The sequence below is a fragment of the Lutra lutra genome, chromosome 10, assembly GCF_902655055.1.
Source record: "Lutra lutra chromosome 10, mLutLut1.2, whole genome shotgun sequence".
NCBI lineage: Eukaryota > Metazoa > Chordata > Mammalia > Carnivora > Mustelidae > Lutra > Lutra lutra.
In genome coordinates, this window is record NC_062287.1 from 106,898,373 (window position 1) to 106,913,317 (window position 14,945).

Genomic DNA, 14,945 nt, shown 5'->3' on the forward strand with positions numbered 1-14,945 from the left:
CTGAGGGTCCCGGGCTTGCCTCAACTTGCAGAGCCCGAGGCACCGGTGAATACTGGCTCTGGGCTGTATGGGAGGCAGACATGCGAGCGGCCTTTTTGGAAATAAGTCCTGTCAGTCATCACGTGGCATTGCGGTGTCCCTCATCTCATTTCGGCTCTCCATTCTGATCAACAGCTTAGCACCACAACGTGAAGACTCTGATCCAGAAAGACCAAAGAAAGAGTTACAGGGTAAACTGCTCCAAGGAGAAAAGCAAACAACATGAACAGAAGATGGATGAGGAGGAACAAACTCTGCAGCTTGGGAGACAAAGATCCTGAGGTCCCAGTGGACCACCAGCTGAGCGTTAGTCAACTGGCTGCTATTTTAAATACCCCTTAGCCGTGGCATATGATAGTGGACTTGTTAAGGCGAACACCACAAAACAGTATCACATCTCAGGGGTAGAATGGGCTGAGAACACCTGACACTCCGCCTCTTTTTTTTTTTTTCTTTTTTTTGCTGCCATAATCATTGTGAAGGCACTTGTGTCATTCTCATCTGTGTCCCCTGGTCCCGCCCCCTAAGAAACCAGGTGAGAAATTAGTTTAAGGCTGTATTCCCTTACTTTCTTGAGCTCACAAGAAAGTGCATCAGAGGCTGTATTTGCTTACCCCATAGCCAACCCCTGTCTTCCTTTGACAACAGCAACAGAAGGCCTGTGATGTTGGGGGTGTCGACGGGGTTTTTACAACCCCATGTTCATTGGCTTTCAGAAAGAGGTCGATAATATGAAAGCAAAAGTTACTGGGCAGGGTTTCTGGGAAAGCTCTTCAAAGGAGGCTGACTCAGCAGGGAGGCAGGTCCTTTTTACCTTTGCCCCTTTTTCCTCTCTGCTGCCTGGGATGTGGATGTGATAGCTGGAGCTGAAGTAACTATTTGGGGATCATGAGGTGATTTAAGGACGGAAGCCTCCTGTTAATGATGGCAGACAGCAGGACAGAGGAGCCTGGGTTCAGAGCTGCTGTCTTCACCCTGGGCGAGACTTCTCTTTACCAGAGAGGAAAAATTCACCTCCATCTTATTCTAGCCTCTGTGATTTTGGTTCTCTGCTACTTGTAGTCAGGCGCAGTTCTTAACTGACACCAAAGGCTTCGAGCACAGCGGAAGCATCCTTCCCACCTCTGTTCATGAGTAAAATGGAGTTTGCTGTGGATGTCCCAGGCTGTTGCTGGGTATCCAGACCGGGAGGCGGAGCCTGCTGTTTGCAAGCCAGGGACCTTGAGTTGGCCTGGCCCTCTTTGCAGGAACGGGCGGACACACGTGGCGATTTCACGTCTTAGGACTGGAGGACGAGGATGGAAGTGTTGGGCGGTGCCCAGGGAGAGGAAGGGAAGGCAGGAACGGTGGACAGGAGAGAGGGCTGTGGCTGAGACCTGTGAGCTGAGAGGTGGTGAGCCTCTGGCTGTGTCCCTTTGGGGCCTGGGTGACACAGGACAGCACAACTATGGGGTGGGCACAGAACCTTGCATTTCTGTCCCGATCCCAGCTCGATCCTGACTCTGTAGGACCAGCAGTCTGGGAACACCAGGGGCGGCCCTGAAAGCTGGGGTGTGTCGGGGGGAGCTGGGGGGTGGGACGGGATAAGGGTTGGAAAGTAGGGTGCTGCCTTCCCAGGGTGGGCCAGCAGAAGCAGGGGATGCAAATAAGGCTGGGGCAGAAGGCAGGTTTGGCTCCTACCTGAGCATGCGTGCAACACTCCGAGGGGGCTGAGGTGGGCTGGCCCTGTGGGCGGCCACTGGGCGCTGGGAAGCTTGGCAGTCTGTGGATGTGGAGAGACCTCATCCGTATCCCCAGGAAGCTGAGCTGGTTATCCAGGGAGTTGGAATCTGATGAACTCAATTAACATCATAAATCCTGCTGGGCTCCCAGGGCCGTAGCCTTCTCCTGACCTCGAGGAGACTCACCCCTTCACAAACCTGGTTTCAGCAACTGCTCCATAAATAATCTTGAAGTTCACCGTCCCCTTTGCTGTCCTGGAGCTCACCCCAAATTTTCTGTCTGTTCGGTATTTGCTTATTGAATCAGCAATTTAGCCAGATGGATTTAAAGGCATACACAATTTTTTTTTTTAAACAAAACCCACTTCTGTCTAAACAGCTCTGTCTGCAACCATCTGCCCAAGACATCGCCCTCAGAAACATTTCTTTGCCCAAAAAAAAAAAAAAAAGAAAGAAAAGAGAAATATCTCTTTGCCAATCAGTGCCCATAATAAAGATCAGAGACACGTAGCAAGGATCAGAAGCGTAACGGCCAATGAGTCTGCAGCCTGTAAAGCATAGCTTGTCCTCAGGATTAGGTGGAGAGAGGTTTTTTTTTTAAGAGAGATTTTAACCTTCATTTTGCAGATGGGGAATCAGGAGGAAGGTCTTATTTGCGGTGATGTGGATGGTAAATGGGCGGAGGATCCAGATTCTTTGAATGTTGTCATACCACCTTCCAGGCTATTAGAATCGAAGGAAGATGGACTCATTTATTAGCCAAAATACTTGTTTAAACAGAATAAAAGTGCTAGCCATCGTTAGGTGGGAGGGGCAGGTCTGGGGGAGGGTGCTGGGACGTGGGAGGGGACTGGATCTTCTTTTTCCGCCTTCAGTGGGCACTGCCCGAGGGCCTTCCTGTGGCCTGCAGGGGGCAGGGGAAGGACAGGAGGGTGGACTTCCTTGGGAGGAGAAGGGATGTTGGTGGGTGGCCATGGATCCTGGGGCTCTGTGGCTTGCAGCAAAGGAATGAAGGAGAGGGGCCCCTGGGGAGGAGGCAAGAGACTGAGCCACCGCACAGCGCAGGTCTGAGTTTTGCTCCGAGGACTGAGAAATTCCATGCTACTGCTGGGAGTCCAGGTTGATGGGAACAGGCTAGTTAGCTCCCTGCATCTCCCAACAGGAGGTGGGAATTACGTGTCTATAGGAGGGAACTGCCCCAAATGAGCATTTTGTAAACTCTGTTCCTTGGAGCTCAAGGTGTTTGTAAGGTGCTTTGATAGGTGCTTTGTAAAAAGATTTTGTGGTCGGCTGTCTTCTTTGCTGGCTCTTGGAAGGTCATAAAGCCCATCCGTATTCTAAAGGCTCTGAGAAGTCCTGCAGCACAAAGCCTGTCTGACTCAGGGTTTCCTGCTGCATGCCCTTGAACACCTGTGAAGTACCAGGATTCCCTGAATGTGGTTTGGGAAACTGCACTGGATGCTGCCCGCTCTGGGGCTGGACATTCTCTTGGAGGCAGGCCAGGCTTGTTACAGGAGGTGATTTATGGGCTGGAGAGCCAATTCATTAATTTGCAGGAAAGTCATATCTGCCTGCCTAATCGATCGATGGCAGCAATTTGCCAGAGGCGGTCCCTCCCAGCGGGGAATTAAATGTGGAGGCCAGCAATGGCTTGGAAGTTGACTGGGGAAGCCCAAGGAGGAGAAAGGAGTGGATATTCTCTAGAAAGTCTGTTTTTTCCCCAGCCAGGCGGTAGCTAAATAGGCTTCTTGTGGCGAGATTATCCTACATCTCTTTCTTTATGAGGCATCTTCTAGAAACTCATGATGACCTGCGGGCAAAGAGCAATAGGGGTACCTGCTCCCTGTAAGCACCTCACAGGTGTCTCCCCTCCCCGCCCCCCCCCCCCCCCCCCGCCTCCGGAAGGTGCCAGTTTTTGAGTGGGGGAGGGGGCCGGATCCGGTCCAGCCAGCCCAGACTGCACAGCGAGCTGCTCTGCCTTTGGGCCTTAAGACTCAGCCAACCAGAGATTCCCCGGGGCGTGTACAGACCCAGGGCTGCGCGGAGCATTTCTGAGAAGCAGCCCCTGGCTGGTGGTGGGCCTGGTAGACACCGAAGCCTGGGTGCCAATGACCTTGCAGGCTCCGCATCGCATCGGTCTCTGGTCAGGTGGTCTGGAAACAGACTCGGGAGTGGGGATTTGTGGGCAGGAGGTGTCTTGGACGGGCTGCCCCTGGGAATCCCTCCGGCAGAGGAGTGAAGGACATGGGACTGGATGGAGGGAGATGTGGAAATGCAGCCGCAGAGGGCTCTGCCAATGCCAAGGCAGCTCGGGACAGCTCCCACTCGGCTGCAGGCGTCCTCTAGCAGAGGTTCAAACCCCGGGGCCCGGGCCAGTTGTTGAGGGCCAGTCCTGGGAGGGGGGTACTCCACTGCCATGAGCCATCACAGGCACCATCCCAGCACCTGGGAAAGAGAGTATCAGCTCCGCAGGTGACTACCTCACTGAACACCTCCGGGTCCTCGAGAGCATCCCATCGGAAAATGGGTGTTACCAGACCCTTGGAAGTGGACGTAGCATCTGTCATCGCGTGGGAATGGGCTTGGGCCGAGATGGTACATGAGCAGACGGCTCGGGTGGCTTTGACCCTTGCCCCGGGGCAGCCTCCCCTGATGCACACCCAATGAGGGAGAAGACATCGTGCGCCCGGGTCACAGGTGCTTCTGCACAGTTTCCTGGCATTGAGTGGAAGTGATGACTTCAGCCTGGTGGCCCTTTCCAGGGCTGCCTGCAAGGTCACTGGTGAAGGGAAACCCTTCGGTGGGCAAACGTTCAAACACACCACTGAGCTTTCTGCTTTGTTTGGACAGCCGAGACCCGGGATCGACAGTTCACAGGCAGCTGGTCACGGTTTTGCTGGGGGGGGGTTGGTTGGCAAAGGAGAGGCCCCAGGTCAGATCCGGCCACAGCCTGATTTTATAAATCAAGTTTTCTCAGAACCCAGCCACACCCATCCATTTGCTTACTGTCTATGCTGCTTTTGTGTCCCAGTGGCACACGTGACCGAGATGTGTGGCAGCAGACACACGGCCTACAAAGGCCAACGTATTTATAAACTCAGTAGGAAGAGTCTGCCGACCCCTGCTTTAGCTGAAGGCTCAGAGATTTGGAAAGAGCAGGTTTGGGAAGTGGGAGGCAGAGGGGACAAAGAGGTGTGGGTGAAGACATCAGTGGTGGGCATTCTCAGAATGGACGTACACCGCCAAGACGCTCATTTGTGATGGGAATGCTCCCCAAAGGGTGTCCCCCCGGCAGAGGGGGCTCTTCAGAGTCAGGGGAACAGAGTGACAAGGGCGTGAAGGAAAAGAATTTCTCTGTGGATGTCGGTTGGCTTTCCCCAGCCAGCCCAGCCAGCCCAGTGCTTGCTCAGTGAGTTCAAATTTAAAGCGATCGTGGTGGCCCAGATGGAGGGTATCTGGGGGTGAAGCCATCAGAGTGTTCTTCCTTCCATCAGGGCTGAGCTGGTTGGATAATGCTAATAATACAGCGTCCTGTCAGGGACCAGGAACCAGTATCTGAGGGCTCTCGGGGCCTTATTCACTGGCATGGTTCCACATCGCCTCCGATCAAGGAATTCATTTCACAGCATAAGAAGTTTGGTGATGGCCTTTGCTTGTTACAATTTTCCGCTCTTAATAAATACCTCATTAGCCCCAAGCAGCTGGCTGAATGGAACGGTGGAATGATCTACTGAAGGCTTACTTAGGATGCCCGTGGGCGGGGAGCACTTGGAAGGGACGGCATTCCGTGTAGGATACAGTGTATGTTTTGAACCCATGACCTGTTCGTAGTGTGCTTCTCCGTGACCAGAACATATGGGCGGTCCAGGAGCCAAGAGGCAGAACAAGAGCGGCTTCTCTCCTTCCACCTAATACCCCACTCGAAGATTTTCTGCTTCTCCTCCCAGCACGGACGCCGCTGGTTTGGAGGTTTTGGTTCCCAAGGAGGGACCGTTTCTCCAGGGGACAGGTTTTGTTTTGTTTTGTTTTTTTACTGAATTGAGTCTGCCACCGTTGTTCAGCCACGGAGCCCACCGGCAAAGAAGGAAGTTACTCATTGTTGGAGTTACTGGTCCTAGTTATCAAGAGAAATGGACTTCCTGCTCTGTAAGGCACATTTTCTTCAGTCTTCTCTCTTCCTCTTTCCCTGATCTTTTCCTTTTATTATTTGAGGCAAGCTGGAGGTGAAACTTACCTAGGTAGCACAAGTTTCAGATGGGACGGTAACTGAATTTGGGGATGACTCCCATGTCCCAGAGGTGGGTGGGCTGCTTGCTTCCCAGGATGGATGCCATGACGTTTGGGACTTTGCTGCTTCTGCTTTTGGGGAGAAGGTGAGAGTCTGTGTATGGAGGATGGTTTCACTTTGTTATTATTATTATTTTTTTAAAGATTTTATGTTTTTGACAGAGATCACAAGTAGGCAGAGAGGCAGGCAGGGGGCGGGGGAAGCAGGCTTCCCTAGGACCTTGAGATCATGATCTGAGCCAAAGGCAGAGGCTTAACCCACTGAGCCACCCAGGCGCCCCTCACCTTGTTAGGTTAACCGAGCTCTTTTAGTTGTTGTGCAGAAATCCAAACCTTTGTAGAGGGTGTGGACGGCGGCCCAGTAGGCGAAGGGTGGACCATTATTCAATTACTGTCTTTCAGCTTCCAATCTGTTCTCGCAAACTCTCCTACGTTGTGATGCTGGAGGTGGGATATTTCTGCTTTCTTCCCAGTTGGCCTGCTGGGGTCTGACAACAGGGGGTGTGAGAGGGAGCGACTTCGAGGCTGGAGGAGTATGAGGGGTTTTGTCCCTTCCCGCCCCTGGGAGCATCACGCCCACAAAACCCTATTATCCTGGCGGCAGCTCCTGGGCCCCCTGGGTGTCACCAGCACCAGCTGCGGTGGCTGTTCCTCTGAGGTCTGCTTTCCAGGCCCCACTGGAACCCTCTGCCCAGCTTCTGGGTTGAATTGTTCCAGTCCCGTATTGTCCCTTAGCTGAGGGCTGGGTCTCTTCCCCAAACCGCGGACTCCCTGACACCTTAGAGTTCTCTTTTCTGCCTTTCCAGTTCTTCAATGCTTAGCTCATACTTCTATATATGACATGTCCCCTGCTAAAGTAACATGTGGTTTCTGTCTCCTGCTGCAACCCTGCTGGTTAGAGACCCAGGATTCTGTAGACTGTGCCTCGTGGGGTCCCCATGGAGAGCCATCTGCATTCACCAGGGTCTGCTGTCCCAGTAAGCCCTCACCAGCCTCGGCCCACCATGGGAGCCAGGGGTGAATCCACCCACTGAGGTCCTGCCAGCCTCCGGACCCCACCTTCAAGGACATTGCCCTGGGGCTCAGTCCATACCCTTCCCCTTGCCTGCGGTGACAGGGTCACCGTGAAACCCACAAACAACCCTCAAGAGCCCAGCCCCATCCTTCTTTGTCCATTTTCCTGGCTTCCTTTGAGACCCGTCAGCCCCCCCCCCCCCCCCCCCCCCCCCCCCGTGAGTCCTCCACCTCCTTGTGGGGGAGGAAGAGAGAAACTCTGCCTTCCGCTCACCCAGGCTGCAGGGCAGGCCACTCCCATTGCCTTTGGAGTTTGCCCTGGTCTGTTTCTAATCTCTAAGTCCCCTCCCATATACTAACCCTCTTCTTGTCCCACCTATCAGAGCCCTCCAGATGCTGGAAAGTACTGACACCTTTTGTAGGGGTCTTTACTTTTCTCCTGAGGACACCCCTTTCTCCAGTCAGCTGGGGTAGCATTTCTTTATCTTCCTGTCTCTCTGTCACCATCCTGGTCTGGCTGTAAGATCTGTTTCTGAACCCGTAACCCTTCTCCTTTAGTGATTATGCACCGCGGGTAGCCGGCAACTGAATCCTGCGGGAGCGGCTCCGATGCGGCTTTCTTGGCTTTGGGGTTTAGAAGGGTTCCATCAGTCAGCCTTGTGAGAGGCGGTGGAGGGCAGTGGTAGGAGGCAGACCTCGGAGCCGGACAGCCCAGGTTAAAGCCACTGCCCCTTCCACATCCAGCCGCGTGATCTTGGGTACGATGGACGTGCTCCGTGACTCAGTTTCCCCTTCTGTAAATGCAGGTAGTACCTTATCCAATGCTCTGAGGCGTAGTGTGAGAAGCCAACAGGCTAATACGTGTAAGGCAAAGTGTGCCTGGCATGGAGTAAGAGCCCTGGGTGGGAAGGAGAGGTTCCCCCCGTACCCTCCCCACTCCCCGGGGACGCAGCTGCTGAGAGCCAGTCTAGGGCTGCAGACCCGCATTTCTGCACAGTGTGGCTTCAGTGTAAACCCACTACAACCCTAGACAGAAGCTGGCTGTGCTGGACTCCCTGGGAAGAGAGCTCCAAAATAGCATCTTCCAGAAGGATTTCCAAGGGTAACCAATGACACGTGATTTAGCCTCACACTGGGGGGGCCTGTGCGGTCCAGGGTGGACTCAGTAGGAGAGGGTTAGCCAGGCTGCTCCAGTCTGGCACAGGCCTTGGCCAGGTCCTGGGAGCTAACCTCTGGGCCCTCGAAATATCCTGCCCGATAGGGAGTCTTGGTGCCCCCGGAGTCTGGTGTGCTCTCGAAGTGGGACTTACAGTGAATGCCTGTTTTTGTTTACCTGGGCCTCTGGCCTCTGCTTCAGCCTGTCTGAGCCTCTGGGGAGGCTAGAGACAGAGCAGTTAAGATCAGTCATGTGAGCGCCCCAGGCCTTCAAGCCTGACTCTCGGTACAACCCTGGACCCCCAGGCTCGGGGGCCAGGCTCAGGGGCCATGCGCGTTATGCCCGAGAGAGCAAACTTCGTCCACAGGACTCCAGGGTGAGAGGACGGCTGGAGACTCGTCGGGTCTCACCTTGAACCCCACCTGCTGCACCTTTCTCTTTGCTGATTTTAATCTGTGTCTTTTCTTTTCTTTTTTTTTTCTGGAATCTACCATGATTGTGAGTACGGCAGCTTTTCTGAATCCTGTGAGTCCTTTCGTCAAATCATCGAACCCAAGGGGAGCCCTGCAGACCCCTGACACAGCCTTCCGTTCCTTTTCATCTGCTCATTGGTAAGACCCAATAGGTCATTGGTCACATCCTCTGGGAAGCCTTCCCTGCTTCCAGGCTGGTTTGATATCCCTCTCTCTGCTCTTACAGCCTCCCCCCTTCTCTCAATCATTCCACGCAGTTCCCATTTATCTCTCCCTTTCTCACCCTTGTGCAACTAATGTCCTCTTGTTGTGTTTTTTTTCTATCCTTATTAAGCCACTCAAATCCCATCCGGAGTGAGGTGGGCTGGGGCCAGACACGCCATCCTCTGACCACAGGGTTTGATAGAAGAGATCCGTTGTGCCCGTCCTCAGACTGGTGCGGGTCACGGTTAGCTGTCTGGGCTCCACTCACGCCCTGACCTCCGCCGGCTCCGGCGAGAGAAGGGGACCAGCTGAGCCTTCTCAAGCTGCTGCCTTGGTGTATGTCTCCCCAAAGACGTCTTTTACGGGGACTCATGCTGTGGCTCTGAGGCAAGATTGCCATCTGAGCTTGGCTCACAGGCCTGGCACGCTGGGGACTGGCCAAAAGGGAGCTTTGGTCCCATAGGGGTGGGGCTGGGGTGAGGCAAGTGAGGTGTCCCTCTCCTCCGTGGGGCTTCCCCCGTCATGGAGGCTCTCACGTCCTTGCTCAGGCTCTGCCTCTGACGGCTGTGAGAACGTCTCCTTCCTTCTAGGCGGACGCTGGAAGCAAACGGGACTGGCATGGAATGTTCCGTGCGTCTGAGTTCTTTGCTTCTGAGCACCACCCCGTACGCGCCACCCCAATCCAGCCATTCATTTGACAAATATTTATTGTGTCCTCTGTGCCGAGCATGGTCCCTCGTGTTGAGAGTCTAGCAGGGAATGGAAAAGGGGAAAATCCTGCCCTCGTGGAGCTTTAATTTTAGTGGAGAGGAAAGTGAAGAGATTGACTGTCTAGTAGGTGAACGCCAGTGAGTGACAGAGGTAAAACGACATTGGGGAAGGCGGTCTGGGGTCCTGGGCGAGGGCTGAGATTTTTAGGAAGGGACTACCAAGGAGAGCCTGAAGACCTGAGGGAAGGGAGGGGTGAGTGGGGCAGATAGCAGGAGGAGCTTTCCAGGCAGGGAGAGCGGAGAGCTGGGGAGGGAAGCAACTGGTTGGCTGGGGCCTGGGGTGGGGGCGGAGGCAAGCTGTGGCTGAGGAGTAGCAGGGTTGAGGCTGGAAGGGAGCAGGAAGCTACAGTGGCCAGGTGGGTCCTGGCAAGGACTTTGACTCTGAACACCATGCAGGTTGTGGGAGGCGTTAGAGCAGAGGCAGATGTGATCTGCCTTGGCTTAGCCAGGCAAGGATAGAAGCCTGGAGACCCTTAAGGAGGCTCTGGGTAGAGGAGACTGTGGCTAGGACCAGGGCAGCGGCAGCGAGGGGTAGTCAGTGACAGATTTTGATGGCAGAGCTGATGGGATCGGCTGACCAGCAGGATATGGGATGCAGGAGGAGGAAAGGAGTGGAGGTTGGTGGGTTTATTTATTAAAGTAGAATTCATATACTGTAAAATTAACCACTTTAAAGCGTACAAACCAGTGGACTTTAGTACATTCACATTGATGGGCAACTATCACCCAGATCTCTCTAGGTCTGAAACATTTCCATCACCCCAAAGGAAAGCCCCATATGCAGTATGCTCTCATTGACCAAGCCCCCCTCCCTCAGGCCCAGCAACAGCTGACCTACTTTCTGCGTCTGTGCATTGACCTGTTCTGGATGTTTCATGTAAATGGAACCAAATGTTGGTTTTTTGGGGATCTGCTCCATGGTCTGGACAGACCACGTGTTGTGTATCCGTTCATCTGGTGACGCACGGGGGCTGTTTCCACTCTTGTAAATAGGGTTGCTGTGAACATACATGTACAGGTCTTTGGACATATCTGTACACGTCTTCGGTTCTTTGGGGTGTATGCCCAGGAGTGGAATTGCTGGGTTATAGGCTAGCTCTACATTCAACTTTTTGAGGAATTGCCAACATGGTTTTCCACGGTGGCTGTATCCTGTGTTCCCAGCGGCAATGTGGGAAGAAGGATCCAACTTCTCCACAACCTTTCCCACCCTGGTTATTGTCTGTTTTTTGTTTTTTAAATGACAGCCACCCGCGTGGGTGTAGAGTGGTACCTCATCGTGGTCCTGATCTGCATTTCCCTGATGAGTAATGGTGTTTGAGCATCTTTTCACATGCTGGGTTGCCCTGGGTCCACCCAGGGCAACAAGCGGCCGGAGCTGTCTATGGATGAGAGGGGGAAGGTGGTGGGAGAGGCACTCAGTCTGACACAGTTTTGGTCCCCTCCCCCAGGTCCAGCCATGGACCTGGCAGTTGGCTGTGAGGCATTGACAGTGGACTTGCTAACGCGCATCTGGGATCCAGGCGACCTTGGACGAGAGCAGTTTTGCTTGCAAGCCTGCCTGGTGCGGGTTTCTGAGCCAATGGGAGTGAAAGCGGAGAGGGTGGAGGCCACCCTACCTAGGGGGCTGCGATGGGTTTTGCTCCAAAGGGAAAGAGAGAAATAAGATGGCATTTGAAGGGGGAGAGAGATCAAGAGTGAGTTTCTGAAGTCCCAGGTAGGAGAATGTAGAGCTGATGGGAATGTCTGAGCTCAGATGCAGGAGGAGGGGAGATTTACTGGAAGGACATGTGTCCTTGACCCTGAGAGGCTCTGCTCTGTGTGGCCTGGAGGGGTGGCTCTGGAAGCAACCAGGACAGAGCCTCTGGGATCAGGAAAGAAGGAGCAGGGCAGGTGTGCTGGAGGTGGTGGTGAGGAAGTTCTCAGAGCAGAAGGCAGGGAGGACAGCAGCGGAGAGGGAGGAGGAAGGAAGGGTGTGATGCTGTAGCCGCTGGGGAGAGGGGTTGGGCGGAGGGGAGGGTATTCCCTGGGGGGTGGTGAGGGTGGGGTGGGGTGGGGGTGTGTGAGGCCTGCTTGAGGTTAGTTGAGGGATCCAGAGCTGGAAAAGACACATGTGTCTTAAGCAAGCATCGTCTGCACGCATGTCGCCTTGCCCCCGTGAAGTCCATTGTTCACATTTACAAACCGAACATTTTAACTCCTTGTTAAAGCCCCGTTAACCCATCTAGTTTAGTCTAGGCTTTTGTGCTATGGCTACCAAACTCAGACTTCCTTCCTTCCTTCCTTCCTTCCTTCCTTCCTTTCTTTCTTTCTTTTTTTTTTTTTAAAGATTTTTATTTATTTATTTGACAGAGGGAGAGATCACAAGCATGCAGAGAAGCAGGGGAAGGAGGGAAGCAGGCTCCCTGCTGAGCAGAGAGCCCCACATGGGGCTTGATCCCAGGACCCTGGGATTATGACCCGAGCCGAAGGCAGAGGTTTAAACCACTGAGCCACCCAGGCGCCCCCCTTTCTTTCTTTTTTTAAGTTTTAATTTTACTTCCAGTAGCGCTAACACACGGTGTTATATTAGTTTTGGGTGTGTCGTATAGTAATTCACCTGGTCTGGACGTCACCAGGGGCTCATCACCACAAGGGTCCTCCTCAGGCCTCATCTCCTGTTACACATGCCCCGTCCCCACTCACTGTAACCGTCAGTTTGTTCTCTGGAGTTAAGTCTATTTCTTTCTTTTTATTTTATTTATTTGACAGAGAGAAAGAGAGAGAGAGACAGAGAGAGAGACAGAGAGAGAGAGCGCAAACACAAGTAGGCAGAGAGGCAGGCAGAGGAGGAAGCAGGCTCCCTGCTGAGCAGAGAGCCCGATGCGGGGCTCGATCCCAGGACTCTGAGACCATGACCTGAGCCTAAGGCAGAAGCTTTAAGGCACTGAGCCACTCAGGCGCCCCTAAGAGTCTGTTTCTTGTCTTGTCTTTCTCCCTCTCTCTTCCCATTCCCTTTGCTTGTTTGTTTCGTGTCTTAAATTCCGCACATGAGTGAGGTCATACCGTATTTGTCTTTCTCTGACTGACTTACTTCACTCGGCATAATGCTCTCTAGCTCCATCCAAGGCATTGCAAAGCTCAGGGTTTCTGACTTGGTGTCCATGACTCCTTGGAGTCCTCAGACATATTGTCAAGATTCATGAGTTCTTTACAAGAATTCTTAAATTTAGGGGTTTCGTGTCAATAACATGTCAATAACAACGGAAACACTCCATTCTGCGCCACCGAGATGACCACGCGTGCACATTGCCGGGTGGTTTCACGCTCACCGTGTGTGTGTGTGTGTGTGTGTGTGTGTGTGCATGTGCACGTGTGTGTGTGTGTGTCTGAGAGAGAGAGAGAAAGCGTGATGGAGTATTCAATGTCTCGGCTGATGGGAACAGAACAGAGGCAGATTAATAAGGGGCTGGTGCATCCAGGCAGCGGTTCCAGGGGAAAACTGTGACGAGACAACCCGCAGAACCCGCTTTGCTACCACTGAGAAGTGGGTGATTTAATTTTAACAAAATAACATCATTTTTATGTTCATTTAGTGCTGCTTGACTTTCACTGCTCATTTGTTTTGTTTGTGTTAAATCTGTATATTCATTTTGGCTTCTAGTTCCGTAAGAACTAGGAACATAGCTTTGGTGTTTGTCCATGCAAAAAAGAATTTGTCCAACAAGTGGTGCTGGGAAAACGGGATCTCCACATGCAAAAGGGTGAGGTTTGACCCTTACCATGTAACGCACACGAAATTAACTCAAAATGGATCCAAGACCTAAATGTAGGAGCTGGAACTATGAAATCCTTAGGATGAAACATGGGGGAAAAGTTTCACATTGTTGGGCTTGGCAATGATTTCTTGGATATGACCCCAAAAGCATAGACAACAAAAGGAAAAATAGATAAATTGGGTCTTCATTGAAATAAAAAACTTTTGCCGTCAAAGGACATTATCCATAGAGCAAAAAGGGAACTCATTGGATGGGAGATAATGTTTGTCAACCACAGATCTAATAAGGGGTTAATATCCGTAATGTATCAAGAATTCCTAAAATGCAGCAGCAACAACAAAAACCCCAAACGACCCAATTAAAAACAGGCAAAGAACTTGACCAGACATTTCTCTGAGGAAAATTTACAAATAGCTAATAGGCGCATGAGAAGATGCCCAATGTCACTGATCATTAGGAAAATGTAAAGCAAAACCACAATTAGATATGATTTCATACCCATTAGGATGTCTATTATTAAAAAAATAATAATACCTGTTGGCAAGGACATGGAAAAATTGGACCCCTTGTGCACTGCTGGTGGGAATGTGAAATGGTGCCACCGCTGTGGAAAATGGTTTTACAGTGCCTCAAAAAACTAAACATAGAATTGCCATATAGTCTTGGAATTCCACTTCTGTTTATAGACCCAAAAGAACTGAAAGCAGGTGTCTCGAAGAGATACGTGTACAACCATGTTTGGCTATTCACAACAGCCGAAACATAAGAACAGCCCAAGTGTCCATCAGCAGATAAACAAAATGCGGCATATACATCCAAAGGAATATTAATTTCAGTTTTCAAAAGAAGGAGATTCTGATACCTACTATAATGCAGGTAAAGCTTGAAGGTATTTTACTAAGTGAAATAGCCCATCACGATAAGACAAATCTATATAACTCCACGTACAGGGGGTCCCCAGAGAAGTCAAGGAAGACAGAATGTGGAATGGTGGTCACCAGGGCCTGGGGGAAGGGAGAGTGGGGGATACTGTTTCGTGGGTATGAAGTTTCCATTTGGGAAGATGAAAAAGTTCTGGAGATGGGTGGTGGGGATGGGAACATACTTCATGCCGTGGAAATGTACACTTCAAAATAGCTAAAATGGTGAATTTTATGTTAGGTGTATTTTACCACAATAAAATTTAAAAAAAATTTTAAATCAACCCTAGGAAGGAGTTCATCAAGTCTTCCAAAACTCTGGGGTGGTTCTGGTCTTAGCCAGAGTCTCCTAAGTGAGCATGCTGCCTGACCCCGGGCTCCTCCTCTGGGCTCTGTTTGTGCCCACCTGCAGTGTTCAGCCTTGCATCACCTCTCCTGAGGGGGCCTGTGAATCCCACTGTACCTCCCTGAAGGAAATGGGATGAGGGAACATTGGGGGTATTTTCTGTTCCTCTTCAGGTCAAAATCAGCACCAGGAGCTACTGTTATGGAGTACCCACTTATGCCTGCTTGAATCCTGACGACAAACTTGTGACTCGGCAA